Source organism: Callithrix jacchus, chromosome 15 (assembly GCF_049354715.1).
Source record: "Callithrix jacchus isolate 240 chromosome 15, calJac240_pri, whole genome shotgun sequence".
Classification (NCBI taxonomy): Eukaryota; Metazoa; Chordata; class Mammalia; order Primates; family Cebidae; genus Callithrix; species Callithrix jacchus.
This window is the reverse complement of record NC_133516.1, coordinates 8,924,993-8,943,013: the sequence shown is the minus strand read 5'-3', so window position 1 is coordinate 8,943,013 and position 18,021 is coordinate 8,924,993. Positions and strand designations below refer to the sequence as shown.

Here is an 18,021-nt window from a genome sequence, read left to right as displayed (position 1 = left end):
GCTGACATAAGTTTTAGATAACATTATTCTATGGGGTCGAATTTTAGGTCTCAAAAAGCATATTGGAAAAGTTTCTCGGGCGGGGAGATGAAGGTGCAATGAGTCGAGGGGTCTTGTCTTGCACCTTGGAAAATAGTCTCAGCCTCTTACTTTGCTTACTTATAAGATTAGTTCTGGTGAAGCCTAACTCCCCTTCTCCAAACCATCTTTCTCTCCCCACCTTTATAGTGAAGATCAGGGAAACCTCCACTAAGAAGCTTTTCTTGATTAGTCTCACTATGCTTGAGCCAGCCTGTTTAAATTCTGGCCCACTGTTATCAGGCTGTTGAAGACCTCCGAGGGTCCGGGCACTCCCACTTTTACAGGCCCTACCCCACATCATATCACATCAAAATGCACTGATATCCCACATTAACTATATATAGATTTTTTAACTGTAAAAATAATTGGAAAGGATTTTAATCCTTTTACACCCAAAATTATTTGGTTCTATATAACTCACTTATTTTAAGATTGATTATAATTTCTTGGTAATTATTGTGCATCCTCAGAAATTTTTGTGATGTGAAAATACACTTTACATTTTTTAATGTAATGAAATTTTTATGAATAGTAAATTTCACAGGTAATAAAGAAGACATTAATGGAGCAGTTTATGGAAATTTGATCAAATACATTATTTTAAAAGTTTTTTTTCTATTTTATGCTATTTTTTAAAATATCTGAAACACAGATTCATGGCAAGCTCATAGTCATGTATTTTAGTGACTTCGATGTATTAAGCATTGTCCTGGCTGCTAGAATTAGATTTGAAAAGAAAAAGTGCCTGCCTTCAAAGAGTCCAAGATGTGAGGGTATTTGAATAAATAATACCAAAGCAGTGTGATCAGTGTGCTAATAAAAATAAAACTCGGGTCACACGGGTGTCTGTGACTGTCATACAGGTGTCTGTGACCATCACATAGATGTCTGTGACCATCACACGGATGTCTGTGTTCAGCCACGTCCTCAGAAGAGATGACCTTCGAGCATAGAGATGACTGACTTCAGTCATTGCTGGACTGAAGAGTCTTTAGATCATGATATTTCAAGGATCGTCTCACGGATTGTTTTCACATTCTATTTCTTAACTAACACAATTTTGGGTTCTTACGGAAGAAACCTCAGACATTTATCACAATGGGTCGGACATAATTTCCAACCCATTAGGCCACCCTTTGTTTCCAGGTGCCTCCCTTCTGCTACGGTGATGGAATATGCACAGCAGAATGATTCAGTTGCATGTGTTCTCCACAGAGAGGCTTCGAGGTCAGCGTTATCGTTATCCCATTTTACAGATGAGAAAAATAAAAGCTAAAAGACAGTAATTCGATTGAATTACATAATTCAATCTCCCATCTGTTTCACCTCACAGGCTGTAAACCTCACCGCTCTATAGATTGGGACACTGAATAGCACCTTCCAAAATGCATTTCTGTGGCTCTAAGTAACAGTATTTGTTTGTTTTCTCATTAATTTTCTTTTCTGATGAAGTGTAAAGGTGGGTGGGGGGGGGAACCCAACTTTCTTTGTGCCCTGGAAAAGGTAAAAACTTCTATCAGGAAAAGATAACTCAGAAAAGAAAACATATTGAGCAAAAAATCATCCCCCAAATACTTCCAACCTTTCCCTTAGCTTCTTTCATAAGGTGATAAGCATTTCCATCCCCACTCCACATTTTTGCCTACCTTAGCAAAAAATATTTTGCTTGATACATAATTTTTGATAAAGGAAGATTCATCAGAATAAAAAGAACTATAATATTTAATATACTTGAATGAATTTTAGGATGGTAGTTAAACAGAACAATAGAAGTATTCATATTATAATAACCATTTCTAATGTTCCAACTCTAAGATTTTGTTAGAAGTTGATAGTAGAACTCACACAAACATCGAGCGGAAGGTACTAATAGCAAGAATTCCTCAGAGCTAGAAGATTAGTCTTTGCTGTAAGTTAGGATAATATTCTCTTAGAAGAATTTTGACTTTAGAATTGTGTAAGCTGTTTTCTTAATACATATCTACTGTCTGCCTAGGTGATATTCACAAAATAAGGCATAGATAATGCATTTAGTAACACTGAGCTGAATCATGCAAAACATAATTTGTGTGCAATTTCAGGGAGTATAAAATAAAAGTTGTTTTAAATATCATAAAAAGCAACCATAAAAATAAAGCATTCTAATCAGAGGGAAAGAAATTCAAAAGCTTGTGTCAAAAAGGAAAACAATTCACTTGTGCCGGTACCCTTAATAAGTGCCCCAAAGCGTTCCAGTGCTGTTACATTCTCTAATGATATTACAGTATGTGGCACATCTCATCTCATCTGTTAGTAAAATCCTAAAGTCACTTATGTCAGTCTCTAATGCAAGCCAAATGAGTCTTTCCAGTAATAAGAAGCTTCGCAGAATTAGTTTTCGTTTTGCAGAAAATTGCCATTGGGGCTGGCACTTTTATCTAAAAATTTCACTCGTGCATAAGCAAAAAACTCATATATTATTTGGTTACATTCCATCAGTATGAGAAATAACATTGTGAGAATTCTATGCATGCTAATGATATATAGAAATCCACCTGCTTTCAGATAAAATGAGTTTAATTTTCTGTTGCCCACTGCCTGGTTGGCCTTTCATAAATTACTTATGCACAGCTATTATTAAAATAGAGGGAAAGCAAATTAGAAAGTCCTCCTATCTCTCCACTGGATTTAGCCAAGGCAGGGCTGTGACAGCTAGAGTCAGCGTTTTTGAAAAAATTCTGCTCTCTTGAAAAATTTTGCATCTCTATACAATTCTATACCACTGTTGTAAACGTTCTGACCTGCCTTCTTACCAAATTAACCTAAATCCTTTCTATTTTTCAACATTAATGGAATCCTCTAGAGTCCTGCTGATCTATATTAAAATATATTTATTGGTTAATTTGAATTCCAGCATTTTGTACCTCATTTCCAGCACTCCTGTTATATCTGAACAGCCTGGAGCTTTAGCATTTAACAGTTACAAGTTAAGATACATACAGTACATCTTACAATGATCAGGTCAAAACAACCTTACTTTTATTGGAGTATAGGATGGCAAGTTTAACTTTCTGATAAAATAGAAAATGAAGGTTGTCTGCATGAAAGAGTTAATTGGATTTCAAAGGGTGTTTTCTAACTGATGGTGAGAAGAGTCTTTATTGGTAAATAAATACTCGATCTCTTGGTTTAAGAACAGGAGAAAAGTTTTTTATTTCCAGAGAGTTTTGGAAATCACTTAAGATTCTCAATTAAATGGAATTTCCAGTTTACTTAAGATTAATTCCTGTTAATTATTTCACTTTGTTCAACTATGATCAAAAGTTTCTTAGGATGTATCGGGTGACTATGTCTTCGAAGGCTGAATAAATATTATTGAGGAAGCGCGACTCTTTCAGCGTCATGGTGTTTAAAAAGCTATCAAAATACTATGTTGAAAAGAAACCCTGATTGTAGTTCTGATTGAAAAGATAAGGACAGCTTCCAAAGCAGTTCATAAAATTTCAGTATAAACAGGTCATTTTTTAAGACAATTACATCCTGTGCCTGAGAAGATACCTACTGTACTCCAAGAGCATTTTATACTAATTCCAGAAAATAAACTAAGCTTATTTTCTGCTAAGGTTCTTCTTCATAGTGTTCTGATTATAAGCTTTGTCCATAACTAAATGGAGTTTTAAAAAGAGCATCTTGATTGTATAAGTTATTGATATGAATAAAATTACACATGGGTATTTGTGGTGTATGTGTGAGTAAGAGTGGATGGGTCTTGGGAAAGCCTAGTGGGATAGGGAAGGGAGACACATACCTCTTTTTCTCATCTCTGCTCTGAATCCAAACTAGCAATTTCCCTTTATTTTGGGGGAGAAATCTTTCAAACAAAGGCAACGAATGTGCCTACAGTGTTTTAAAACTAACACTTAAAAACAATATCAAGCAACACAACTCAAAAGGCATATAAATGATTCTGAAAATGATGCTTCTATAAGATAGAGTAAAATATCATTTTCATATCTATCCATAGCAATAGTGTCATCTCTCCTGGTAAAGCTTAATGACAAAATGTTTGTTCCTTAACAACACCAAATGGAAAACACTATTTGTGTGTCCAGCATTATTAATTCTAAAATTTTCTGTGTGTAATTATATAGTCTTATGATACTTTTAAATCTCTTCTGAAATTGCAAATTGAAATTCACCAGCAGTTGAGCTTTGTCAAATGTCCCAAAAAGATAGACTACAGAGTTTGAGATCAGTCAGCTATTTGGACCGTGATATGTTAATCCTCTGTTAATAAGATACTTAACTAACTGAAACTTCTTAGATGTCTTGTTTTGACCCTGGCAATGGTGATTTGAGCCATTAAGAAATCCCATGGAAGAGAAATAAACAAAGTGTCATTATTCCTCAGAAATCTGCATTTAGTCTAGTTTTTGCATGAAGAGTGAGACATCCATTCCTTCAGCTAATTTAAGGTATCAGTGTGATTGACATTGTGTAGACACAACTTCCTGTAAGTTCTAAGCATTCTGGAATAGGAAGAGACACATCTATACTAAAACTAGAAAATAAATTATCATGATATTTCAGGCAAAAAAGACAAAATAAAAATTTTGCAAATAAATTAATTACATGCTATTCCTCAAAAACTTGGGCTTAATTTTTTTTTCCAGATGATTTACTTTTAATTAACTCCTCATTTAATTGATGGGTTGTGTCTTTGTGAATTGCCTCAGAGGCAGCATCTATGTAGCTGTGAAAAGTTGTAAACTTGAATCTAACACACTTAGATTTGAAATTTGGCAATGGCGTTACCTAGCTACTCTATGTTGGCTAGATATGTAACTTCACTCGAGCATCAATTGATTCATTTAGAAAGGTGAGATGACAATACTTTCCTCAGAGTTTGTTGGGTAGATTGAGTAAAATCATGTATAAGAATAACTGACTTGCTAATACATAGGTACTCAGTAAAGAGTAGGCACACTTACCAACTACGGGTATAGTAGCCTACTTTTTTGGGTGCTCTTCAGATCATAATTTTTTTGTAAAATTGTTGGTGTGATTTCCACATATAACTATTTAGTAAACTAGAGGTATGTAAGACCATTTTTTTGGTTGTACTTTAGTTTTATGTGTTTTTGTAGTATATTGGTATGATCTCCATACATAATTCTTCAATACGTATATCTATGAGTAATATAGAGATGGACTTGTTTCTCAAAAGGGAACTGGGACTTTGAATATATGACACATTTTAATACTTTCTTAAACAAAAAAATTATTGATATGTTCATTGTAGTATATTTTAAAAATATATATAGAACAATGTATATTTTAAAAATATATATAGAACAGTATATATTCTAAAAATTTAAATCTTTTCATATTTCAAAGGCACTTAAATATGCTGTTTTCTCGGCTTCATTTTTCTACTCATGTATTCAAAGTTGCTGTCATATTGTATTTTCTAAAACTTGATATATATTTCACTTAATAATATAGTGCTTCACCATGACTTAAATATTTTAAAATAATATTTATACTTTGTTGTATTTAAATTATTATGTTTCTATTTTATATAATATTTTTATATTGAAGCATAATTGTTAATGGCTGCAAAGAGCCAGTTGAGTGACCTTATAGTAATTTATCAAACCATGAATGGTTTTTAGATGCTTAGATTGTTTATAATTTAAGACTATTGTGTAGATTAATCAATAAAAGTTCTGCACATGTACCCCAAAACCTAAAATGCAATAAAAAAAATAATTAAAAAAATAAAATAAAAGTTATTGTCTGCATTTCTTGTTATCTTTTTAGATTCGATAGTTGTCAACAATACAAACATTTTTACAGGTATTTATGATTCAATGACAAACTCTAGAAGAGTTGTAATACTGTATACTCTCACAAGCAAACTGTAAGAACATTCTTCTCAAATCCCTCTTGTAAGTTCAGCACATTATTTTTCAAAACTTTTATAAGTTTAATAATTGAACATTTTAATTTCTACCAAAAGTGTATGAGTACCAGTTTCACGTAAGCCTCATTAGCACTGAACGTTATAAACAAAACAAGCTATTTTATTTGTTTTGACAAAATTTATTTTAAAAATAAAAGATATATTTGTTTTTACTAGGACATGTTTTACTTCTAGTGAGTTTGAGCTTTTTTCTTCTACATTGTTGGAATTTAAATGTCTTCTTAGGTGAATCATCTTTTCTTATCCTTTTTTCCTTTATCTATTGGTGTGTTTATCTTTTTTGTTATTGGTTTATGAGAACTATTTGCACATTAAAATACAAACCTTTTAATATTTTACAATTATTGTTGGCCCTTTGATATTATGATGTTTTAGAATTTTGGCATTTTTATCTTTTAAATAATAAATATTTTATTTATTTTTTAGTGAATAAAGTTTTATTGAAACAAAGTCATACTTGCTTATTTAGTTATTATCTGTGGTTGCTTTTAAGTAACAAGGGCAGAGGTGAATAGTCACAACAGAGTATATGGCCTGCAAAGCCTAAAATATTTATTATCTGGTCCTTTATAACAAAAGTTTGCCCACTTTGGACTAAGCTGTTACTCAACAATTATGGTGTGATTGGCCTGACTTCTGTCCTTGCTCCATCAACACATACCCACTCAGAAAATTTTTATGTTTTTATAGTGAAAACAAGTCCTTTTTTATTTTTAATATTATAAATTTTAGCACTTTTATAAATGTTACCTCCAAATATTTCACTCCTAGGAAGCAGAAAATTATTGCTTAAAATTAATTCTAAATTTTTATAGTTTCAAGTTTTACATTTACACAAACCATCTGAAATTTATTTTTGGATTTAGAAAGAGGTAGGCCATTAGTTTTCTTTTTCCACATAGTTGGGCACTTTTTCCAACCCCTTGTATTAGATGTCTCATTGATTTATGATGCTTTCCAACTTACATGACTATTTTGATCTATTTATCTGTAGGTATTATCTGCCTAATGTTGCGCTCTTTTGTATTACACAAATCTCGGTTATTTTATTAGTATTTTTGCAATAATAATAGTAAATAATAAACATGATGACAACAAGTGTTTCAGTCAAGTTAATGACTCATTTGCTGGATAATCTTAGGTAAGTTATTCCATTTGGGGTAAGTAAAATGGAAAGAATCTGTGAGATGGGGGAGAATATTGTCCAGTGAACATCATCATTGAATTCTCAGTAGTGGTTCTACCTTAACTCTTTAGCGGCAGATTATGATAGTCTTATCACATTTAACAGAAGTTGGTTTAGATAACGTCCTGTCTAAACCAATTTGGGCCAATACAACTTGAGAAGAGTGTCGCTGAGGCCTTCTGGGAAAGAAGTTTCCCGTGTCTAATAAGATTGGCAGGAGTAGTATTTCTCTTTCTCTCTCTGACATATATGCATGCACACACACACACTGCCCTTCAATATGGACAAGGAATCCTGTTGCCCTGAATACTGTTGGCAACCAGCTTGAGGTAATGAGGCAAGTCACCCTGAGGACCAAACACCAAAGCTGACTCAAAGAGAAGAAAGAAGCTAGGAAAATTACGTGAAGTGGAGCCTAGTACTCTCATATCCTTTGTCTGAAGCCCACATTACCTCTGGCTGATTACTGTTACTTGAAACTGAAAACACTTTGACTGATACATATCAAGTCTTCAGAGTCTAGTGTGATAATCAAATAAAACCATGATTCTAGAGTGCTATAGACTATCACCAGGCACATGGCAATTGTCGTCAGTAAGATATCTTTAGGTACAAAAATGTCACTGCCATTGTGCATGAGTTAGTTGATCTTACATCTCAGTTAGTCAAAAGTGTTTGAGCATGCAGCTTTAATATATTCATTTATTAGAAGCATTACTCTACAAATGTATATTTGTAATGTCATCATATACATTATAAAATTCACAGAATTACCAAGGAAATAAGCAATAAAAATGAAATAGTTACTTTAAAAATAATTTTATTTTGTTTATCTGCTTGTTACAGAAAACTCCTTTCTCCCCACTAACATCATCATTATCGTCACTAAATTTATTTATTTTATAAAAATGTCTGCTGGGTAACACCCAATGCCAAATATTTATCATCTCAGTAAAAGTCAACAAATTTAGAATGGTTGTTTTAAAACAGGCCACAATTCATGTTTATGCTTGAATACTCTTTGGAGAGACTAATAGCAAACATCTGTAATATGCCAGGATTTCTTTTTTTTTTTTTTAAGACAGAGTCTTGCTCTGTCACCAAGGCTGGAGTGCAATGGCACAGTCTCAGATCACCGCAACCTCTACCTCTTAATTTACCAGAATTTTTATAGTCGCTTCCAATCTAACTCTATATATTGTGAAGATTCCATTCTTTAAAGTAATATCTGTATGTACATTTATCCTCAGACATAGACTGCAGTAGACCATAATATGCTAAAAGCTTGTAGATGAATTAGAGCTTTCCTGTCAATCCTGTGCCTTGCTAAAATCATACACATCCTTCAGGCAAACTGATAAATGTTTTATGAAGGGCTGAACAAATTTGGATGCCAGTGTCAACCATTTATTAAATATTAATATGATTAATTTTATTTTTTTCAGATAAACATAAATATAAATTCATAATTTCTTCTCACCTGTCAACGAATTGTCTTATGCTCTCTTGGCTTGTGAGCACCCATATTGGAATCCATTAATTAGATATAAATTGTTAATTTCCACAAAAAATTAACAAAGCCTATAAACAAATATTTTTTTCCAGAAACTGTCATCATGAGATAATATGTCAAAACAATTGAAAAACAAATTCTAAGTAATAAACTGTTATGAATGCAGTGGGTCTTGTTGTCTCAGCCACAGTACTGATTACAAACCTTGCAATCGTAGTCACAAGCAGGAACAAGAGTAGTCAGTGCTAACATGGAAACTGAGGAAAAGAGATGTCAAACCGGTGATCACGTCTGCAAATTAGGGGAGAGAACTAGAAGTTTCTCATGGTATAACAAAACCACATACAGTATGATCTTAAATACTTTCCACATCGGCAGAGAGCCAATAATTGTATATTTGTAGAGTTCAGCTGGTTTGAAAATTCAGGTAGAAATACAGTTACCTCTGGGTACTTTGAATTCTTGGCAAGTGAGTTATACTTTTAAAGGTAAACTTCTGCTTCCTAAGACTAAGCTCTTGATAACCCTTTAATATGTATTTCAAGAGTTCTGATAGAAAATTTTTCCGGTATGAGTGTCAATCTTTTGTTTACCGACAATGCAGACGTTTTCAGGAGTCTTCAGTAGGAAATAATAGAGGCTCCTCTGAAGTGTGTAAGACCATTCACCAAGTCCTTAAAAGCCTCTACACACCTGCCTTTTTGGAGGTCTTGCCTTACTTTTTATGGTGTTTCTGCCTTTTCTTTTTCTTTGATATTGTCATTTCTCATTAAAATACCGAAGTCTGTTTGTAGAAAATATCTTTCTAAAACCCTTCTCTTTCTTCCTAATCTGCTGCTTCAAATCACGTTTGGCCTGGGAACAAGTTAGAAATGTCCATTAAGAAGCAGATGGGTTTTGATTACTGATATAAAGTCTCTCCTATGAGCAAAGTGTATACCTTTCACTGTCTGGGTGTTATAATATACATTTCAACTACTGGACTTTTCTTTTTGGCTTTGAGATTGGTGAGGAGGCTAGAGACCCAAGCTTCAGCATACGGGCCAACGGTTCCTCAGGCATGTAGTGTTCCTGCCCTTGCTTTTGACTTCTTGTCAGTGGATCCTTTCATACCTGTCACGTGTTGATTGTGAAGTCTTAACTCATGCAGGATAATTATAACACATTTCTTGTCTTCCCAGTTTCTCCATTTTTTTTTCTTAGAATATGGGATTTTGAAAGTCATGAAAACATCCTAAGAAATAGCAGGAAGGAATCCTACACTGAAACACAAATAATACATGATCAAATTTTTATAATTCCTTCAGTCCAAAACCAAATTTACAGAGTACTGATTGACGATGAATTGTTTCTGTTTTAGTTCTAGAAACTCAAGGTGACTGCCTAAATTTTGGCTGAAATAAAGTAAGAGGTAAGTGAATGAAATAGTAAATAGATAAAAGCAAATGTAGTTAGTGTTTGCCCCAAAGTAACTTTTAAATTAATTGAATATTTGCTAAAATTAGAGGTGACAGAGTTCACTCTATTTTTAAAGCATCTATTACAATAGATTTATTTTCTTTTTTGCACTTTAGAAATTACTAAGACTTTTTCTTTGGGTAGTTACAGAGACGTATTGATCATACAGAATGAAGTCCAATACTATTTTTGTCTACTTAGTATTTCAGAATTTCCAAAGCATTTTCTCCATAACTTAAGTTATTTAATACTCAGAAGAATGCCAAGAGGCGAATGGGGTAGTTATTATAACTATTTTATAGGTAAGAAAACTGAGCCACTTAAGACTGGTTAGGGGACTAACCAGGTCACATAGATGGCTTATGACTGGCAGGACTGGATGGGAATGCTAAATCTAGCCCAGGGCTTTGTGTCGTTCAGCATGCTGCCTTGGGATACAGTTCATATAACTCCTGATATGAAAATGAATGCCTAATAAAAAACTATTGATTGACGGACTGACTGATAGGTAAAGGAGCAAATCTTCCTGTATTAAGTAAGAAGAGATTGCAAAGGGTCTCACAATAGGCCTTGAGGGAACCTGGCTTGCACCAGCATGTTTTCCCCCTCGGCCACTCCTAGGTCCTGTTCCTACTGTCCGTGAAACAGGCCCAGGAATACTCCTTTTTGGCAGTAGCAGGAGCAGTCACAGCTGTATGTAAACAAACTCTTCATTTAACTAAGATTGAGGAGGGATTATAAAAGGAGTGGCAAAGGGAATCATCTTCCTACTGACTAAGGTGAAAAAATGTTCAAGATTCAGGGCAGGCCTTTGGTTCCCTATCCATGTGGAAAAAGAACTGTGGAACAGACAAGGAATTCTACCTTGCCACTTTGGATTTTGGGAGAGGCCATTATGATGATATATCACATATCAATACATACAACATTCAAAAATAGCCAGTCCCTTGTCCCCAGAAGTGAATTTCCCATTTTATTTAGCATGGAGCATATCCTCGAAACTTAGTAAAGGGCATGCTACAGTATTAAGAACTCTATAATTAATGTTGGCCAGGATTTGAATTTAAATCCTTTACTTTTCAGGGTCTAATTAAAGTCAGACATTATTGTGAGTGGAATAAGACATTTTCCTCACCAACCACATATTAATAGTTTCATGTGTAAGGGTTTTATGTTAAAAGTTTAAAATATATTTGAAATAATGTGTTTCCCTTTGAAGTCAGGAAGAGTGAAAAGTTATCTTGTCTTAACATAAAAGGAAATCACCTTTGATAAAAATGGTCTTATTAGGGCAAATATTATTATATCGCTTCACAATTCTGAGCAGCTCTAAAATACACTGCAAGATTGTAAATACAATTATAGACACTATATAAAAATAACTGCTATGGTCTAAATTGCTAATTCATTTAGATCACATTTTTTGCTATTAAATGAAACTCTCTGGGGAATGAGGTTAGTATCTGCAGACAGCTTAATGGCAAAACTGTTGAGGTGACATAATTGTATGCTCCAGTGCCTAATTTCAGATTTTACTTGACCTGTGAAAGGTATTTTATTATATATATCATAGAACATAAGCTATAAGAAAATTAGCTGTTGATGTTTACTACTTACTCTAGAAAGTAAATACTGTTCATTTTCAGTCAATTATTTCTTCCAGAATTATAAATTATATGTGTTAATGGAATTAATACTTTAAATGCCAAAAACATCTTTCTCCCTAATAATTGAAATGGTTTTACATCTATTACCTCATTGTCTGTTAATGTCACTGTATGTGCTTCACAATGCTGTGTATAGAAACTTGAAAAAATATGTTAAAAAAGAATAAAAGTATATGTGCTCCATTATATTTCAAATCTACAAATAAATGCTCATTGAAAAGGGCATTGTAAAACTGAACTGAAAAGAAAAATGCATAATCTCTGAAATCTATAAACAGCAAAAATTATAAAAAAAGCAAAACTCCAAAACTACTGTTTCATACAAGAATAATCTTCAAATTTCATGAAGAGGAAACATTCGTTGGATTATTTAAAATCCAACTAGAATTGAATGAAATCATCAGGCATAAATAAAACAGCCAAACATGCTTTCAAATGAACTTTCAATTTTTGTGTAAAAGAAAAGTGTGTTTTCATGCTCATACAAGCTTATAATCTTCTGCCCCACTTCTTCCCTGATCTTAGGAAGAAGGGATCAAGTTCTTTTGTTTTTTCCTCTGTTTTGTCAAAATAGAAATCACAGATCTTAGGAGAAAGGGGGCAAGGAAGTAAATCAAAGGACAAAGCTGAAGACCAAGTGGACTGAGAAGATGGATACATTTTCCCAGACAGTGGTGCTCTCTGGAGCTGGCTTATCAACAGCTTGCGTAATAGTCACATAATTGTCCTTCATTTCTGTATCCATTAATAGAGAAATGGCCTATTAATTTTAGAAGGTGTGTAACTGTCACAAAGCCCTCATTTGAAGGTTCAGGACACGAAATGGAATACATGAGCAGGCAGAAATATATGCCTTAAGATTGAACCTGGATGATTTACCTTCTGACTGTCACCACCAGCAAATCCTGAAATTAGATCCCTTGAAACTTATGGTTTTCTTTTGGCAACACAGGAGTTAGGTCTTCTTCTAACTTGCCCTAGGTTCTTCTCAGGAACTGGGAAAGCAGTTCTCCCAAATCCCAAGTAAGTTATTCAAGACAACATAAGGCAGAGCTATATTCTTCCGTTGAAGAATTTAACATGACTCAAACCATAAGGAAATCTAAAGAGGGCTGCCAAATTATTTTGCTGCTGTCCTCCCCCACCAAAAAAGAGCGATAAAAACGGAAGATTTACAAAGCAAACTCCAGTGTATGGGATATATTCACCTATATATATGTATAGATGCATACACACACAATTTTTTTAACCTACCACTTTGTCTTATTTGCATGAGCACAAATCGCTTTCAACTTAATGCCAGAGAAAAAGGCAACATTCCCCGTGATGACGCGCTGAAAGCTCACTGTATTTGTTTGATAATGGATTTTAGTTCATTGTCATGTACTTCACTCTTCATCAGCAGGAGCACTTGAGGGTAAAGAAACAGGCTTTTACCACACTGGAACAAAAGCTATGTAAGGGAAAAAAAATTCTGAGCAGATGGAATATTATTTGCATTTGCACAAATAGTGCTTTTTAGCACAATTCATATTACTCCATTGTGAGCTAAAGTAAGCCAGATGTGTCTACAGCATGCTGCAGACGTGGAATCGGCTTTTTGTTTGTCAGACTCTGGGGTCCCAACCTTATGATATCTTTGTACTTGTATATCCATTAGTTTTATTTCAGTTACTTATCAGAAGGAAAAGAAAAAAATGGCACTATGCAGTTAAGAGGACCATTGCATGGAGGGCTAAATTAACTATTTTTTATTTTCATGAATGAGGATCAAATAGGTTTCAGGTGTCTGAATGTCTGTCTGGAGATCTAGATGATGATATAAAATTAAAATGCAGAATGTAAGTGTAATAAAAGTTTCTCCGTGATTATGTTAAATAATTTTTGACATATGTATTTTTCTTAAGTATCTCTCATGCAGAGGAGATCAACATATGATTTTACATGATTAAATAGAATTTTAGGTCTAAAGAAATCTTTGACACAAGTCTGACTTTCCCATTCTACAAATCAGGAAACCGAGGCTCAGGAACTAAAGTGACTTGTAGAGGATGGCATAGTCGAGAGTGGAGCCTGGTCTCTTGACCTTGAATCCAATCCTGTACCCATTTATCAGTTATTTTCTGTAGTCTTTTACTTGGGCTCAAGATCAAACAGGTTTGATAATTCAAGCTTCAGAAAAGTTTAACAACTTTTTCTTAGCCAGGGAATAATAAGCCACACAATCCAAATTCACTTTCCCTGGACCCTCTTTTTCCACAATACATACCAAAGGCCACTTGTTTTGTAGAATGTCCTTGGGAGGATAGCAGTGAAGTGCTATACCTCCTACAATGAAAAGACAATGAACAAAATTAAGAAAGTCACAGGGAAAAAAACATGGATGACTTCAAATTCTGGTTTAGATAAAATAAGGGTATTCAGTTGAATTTAAAACAATGAGTGGCATTTTTAAAGATTGCTAGAAACTGTTCTATTAACTAAAATTTATTTCATTTCTTAAATAACCTCTGATTTCCAGGTTATATAGTATGCTTTATATAAAACAGTGAGCTTATCCTCCACACCGATAGTGAAATAGGGGCTGAGCATCTGTGCTGATGGTAGAACAGTGGCTGTTCTCCACTAGTCCCCCAGGGACTAGTACGTAAACCAAGAATCATTTGTATTTGTATTCAAGATTCCTCTTTCATTTGTCCTTGCAATCATTCCATGATATGATCAAGCCTCTGCTAGAAATCAGGCACTGCATTGAGAGACCAAAAGACACAAACAAAATGTAAACAAATAAACACATCAAGAAAAAAATAGTTATGATAAAATGTTGTTACTATGTATTCCACACCATATATTATCATAGCATACTTTATGATACCACAATATGCATGAGTGCCTATAATAGGATGCTGTGGGAGCAGGAAGTATTACATAGACCAAGCGGTCAAGGAAAGCTTCCTGGAGAAAAGTACATCCCCGCTAAGATCCGTAGGACAACCGGATGTCAGCCATTGTCAGGCACAAGGGAAGGGGAGGAAGAACAAGCACTGGAGATGCCTTGTAGACATAGAAACTCAGCCAGAGGTGAGGGAGGGCATGGCATGCTCTGGGGGTTCTGGTGCAAGGGTATCCATGTGTGAAAAGGAAATAGAAGACATAAGGCTGGAGAAATAACAGACCCCAGAAGATGAGGCTTTCATGAACCATGTTAAGGAGTTATCCACTGAGCAGTGGAATGGGAAGCCCATGAAGGTTTTTGCTTTGTGAGAAGTACACTTCAGGATGATAACTCTGTTTCTTACACGAACCAAAGGGGCAGGGGGCAGAGAGGCTGAGAGCATGCAGACAAGTCCGGGAAATAGGTGGTGGTGAGCTGAGCTGGCATAGCAGTGGTGGCAGTGAAAAGAAGCAGACAGATTCAAGGATTTTCAAGAAGGGAACACGGACAGTTCTTAGAGTTGGATGACTTGTGTGGTCCAAGAAGAGAGAAGACTCTAACTGATGCGTGTGGTTGGGTCATTGGTACTTAACTACTTAGTTATCTTCTGTTTATGTTTTTCTCTAATCGCTTGACAGCAAAGAAGAAAAAGTACATTTTAATTTAGCGGGGCATTTAGTGTTTTTAATGTGGCAAATATGCATAATTTGCAAAAGTAGAGAGAAGAAAATAAGCATAATCTCCCATCCCTCCATTCAGAGACAGGTACTTTTTAACTATTTTAATATACAGGTATTTCTAACTGTCCAAATTCTTGTTATCTGAATTCAGAAACTGATATGAGTTTAGATGGCATGGAATATTTGCATTTCCTTCCAATCTTTTCATGTAAACATTTCACAAAATTGGCTACAAGCTAAGTGTGTGGTTGTGCTATTGAACATTATATTTATACATTTTCTTATGTCATAATATAATCTTTAAAAACATAATTGTACTCACTGGACAGTTATCCCCTGTACTGTAATTTATAAACAATTTCCCAATCGAAGAACATTTAGGTTATTTTTTGGGTTTTTGGTATAATAAATATTGTGGCAATTAATATGTTTTTATGCAGTATTAGCCTGTGTTCCTTTCCAATCAATTCCTAGAAGTGGAATTGCTAAATCGAATTATTCACGCCTTCAAGTCTCTTAGTAGATAACGCCAAATTGACCTGATGTTTTATATGAATATTTTGAGTGTTCCCTGTGTTCCCAGAAAATTATAAGTGTTTCCAGAAAATAGAAACATTTCAAAAATGTCCTTGAATCAGGGATCCATACCAGTTACTGAAGGAGGAGAAAATGTGGCCATTTGCTTTGTTCGTCACTTCAAATAGAGCAGTGTACCTGTCGTAATCGGCAATTGCCCAATGTCTCTTCACACCAACTGAACATGCAGCACCTATCACAGCGCGGTGGAGTGGGGATGGTGAGAGACCTAGTGAGGAGTTCATCAATTTGTGACACAGTCAGTGGAGAACAAATAAGACAATGCGTAATCAAGCACTTTGACTTCGTATCTACTCATGTATTAATTCGGCACACATTTCCTGAGTGACTTCCAGATACTTTGTTAGAGAACAGAGGTACAGAGACGAATGGCACAGACCTGCATTCAAAAGTCTGGTGGGTAGAAGCAGACTTAGACACCAGTAATAGCTACCATTAGTCTAGTGTTTTCTATGTGCTACTCACTATATTATTAAAAGAATAACAGTTATCTTCTTTATTCTCAAAACAATCTTGTGAGGGAGGTATTTTTCTCAACCCCGCTTTCCCCAAGCAGAACCCCACATCCTTGCCTTTTTTTTTTTTAAACATAGGAGAAAACCATGACTTGGGTAATTTCCCAAGGCCACATGAGCAGTGAATTGTAGAGTGGAAATCCAGCTCAGATCTGTATGAAATCTGAAGTCTGTTTTCTTGTCCCAGTGCTATAGAATAAGAATATTACGAGAAGTATAAAAAGAATATTATTGTACAAAGCCCCCGGGGACTGGCACAAAGGCTGAAATTCTACTAGTGGATGAAAAATGGAAGATCCAACAAAACCTCAAGGAGATATTATGATTGTGTGGTGTCATCTCGATGAATATACATTTATGAGATAGATGAAGGAAAAAGGCCACTCCAGGTGGAGGAATTATCATGAACAAAGGCCTACTCTTTAAATGCTGATGTTATACACCATAGATAGTCCATGTTCCACCATCTTTCACTTCTCATTTTATAGGCTGCCTGTGAACAATCTTATCCACTCGAGGCCGTAAACACTAGCATAGATATAATTTCTTTTAAGCCTACATGTTTACTGTGGCCCTCCTATAGATCAGCAGAACTATATTCTTTTTTTATTTTTTAATTTTTCAGAGGATCCCTGAAAAATGAACTATGTTCTTAACAGCCCAATTGTCAGGTGTGTTGGCTCATTTCTGTAATCCCAGCTATTTGGGACACTAAAGAGGGAGAATTACTTGAGGCCAGGAGTTTGAGACCAGCCTGGACCACACAGTGAGACCCCATCTATGCAAAGAAAACCCTTATAATTAGCCAGGCATGATTGTGCGTGCCTGTAATCCCAGCTACTTGGCGGGCTGAGACAGGAGTATCACTTAGCCCAAAAGTCTGATGCTGCAGTGAGCTATGATGGAGCCACTGCACTCCCACTTGGGAGACAGAATGAGACCCTTTCTCTAAGAAACAAACAAATAAACAACAAAAAACCCAACTGGATGGCTCCACTTGGATATTCAACAAGTACTTCAAATGAAACTTGATTTGTTCCTTCCAGTCAGGTTTTCTTCCTATGCTTACTTAAGTTAACCTGATTTCAGAATCTTCTTAGATTTCTGTTCTTCAACATTTAAAATCCGTTGATAAAATCGACAGGAATCTAGAATCACTAGAGTTTCATTCTGAAATATCTCTTGACTTTGTCTTTTCTTCTTGTCCTCACTGCCATGCCTTAGTTCAGGCTTCTGTTCTTTCTCACTTGGAACACTGATTTCTGATGATACTGATGGAATGTAGCATTGAGACAGTAAAGTGGAAAGAGCATAAACTTTGGAGTTGAACAAACCTTTGGAATGACATTTCCAACTTTTAACTACTAACTAAATTTTGGGGGACTTACTTATTTGACTCATTGATTTTTCCCTCTGTAAAATAG

The 18,021-nt window shown here is 34.8% G+C and overlaps 1 long non-coding RNA gene across 2 annotated transcripts in view; it reads left to right on the top strand.

Moving 5' to 3' along the window:
* LOC128929687 (uncharacterized) overlaps positions 1-18,021 on the top strand; it is a 205,234-nt gene that overhangs the window by 175,454 nt on the left and 11,759 nt on the right. For both annotated transcript variants that reach the window (XR_013527020.1, XR_008476548.2), the window contains exon 4: positions 10,106-10,156. This is a non-coding gene — a long non-coding RNA (uncharacterized LOC128929687). The remainder of the gene's footprint in view (positions 1-10,105; positions 10,157-18,021) is intronic.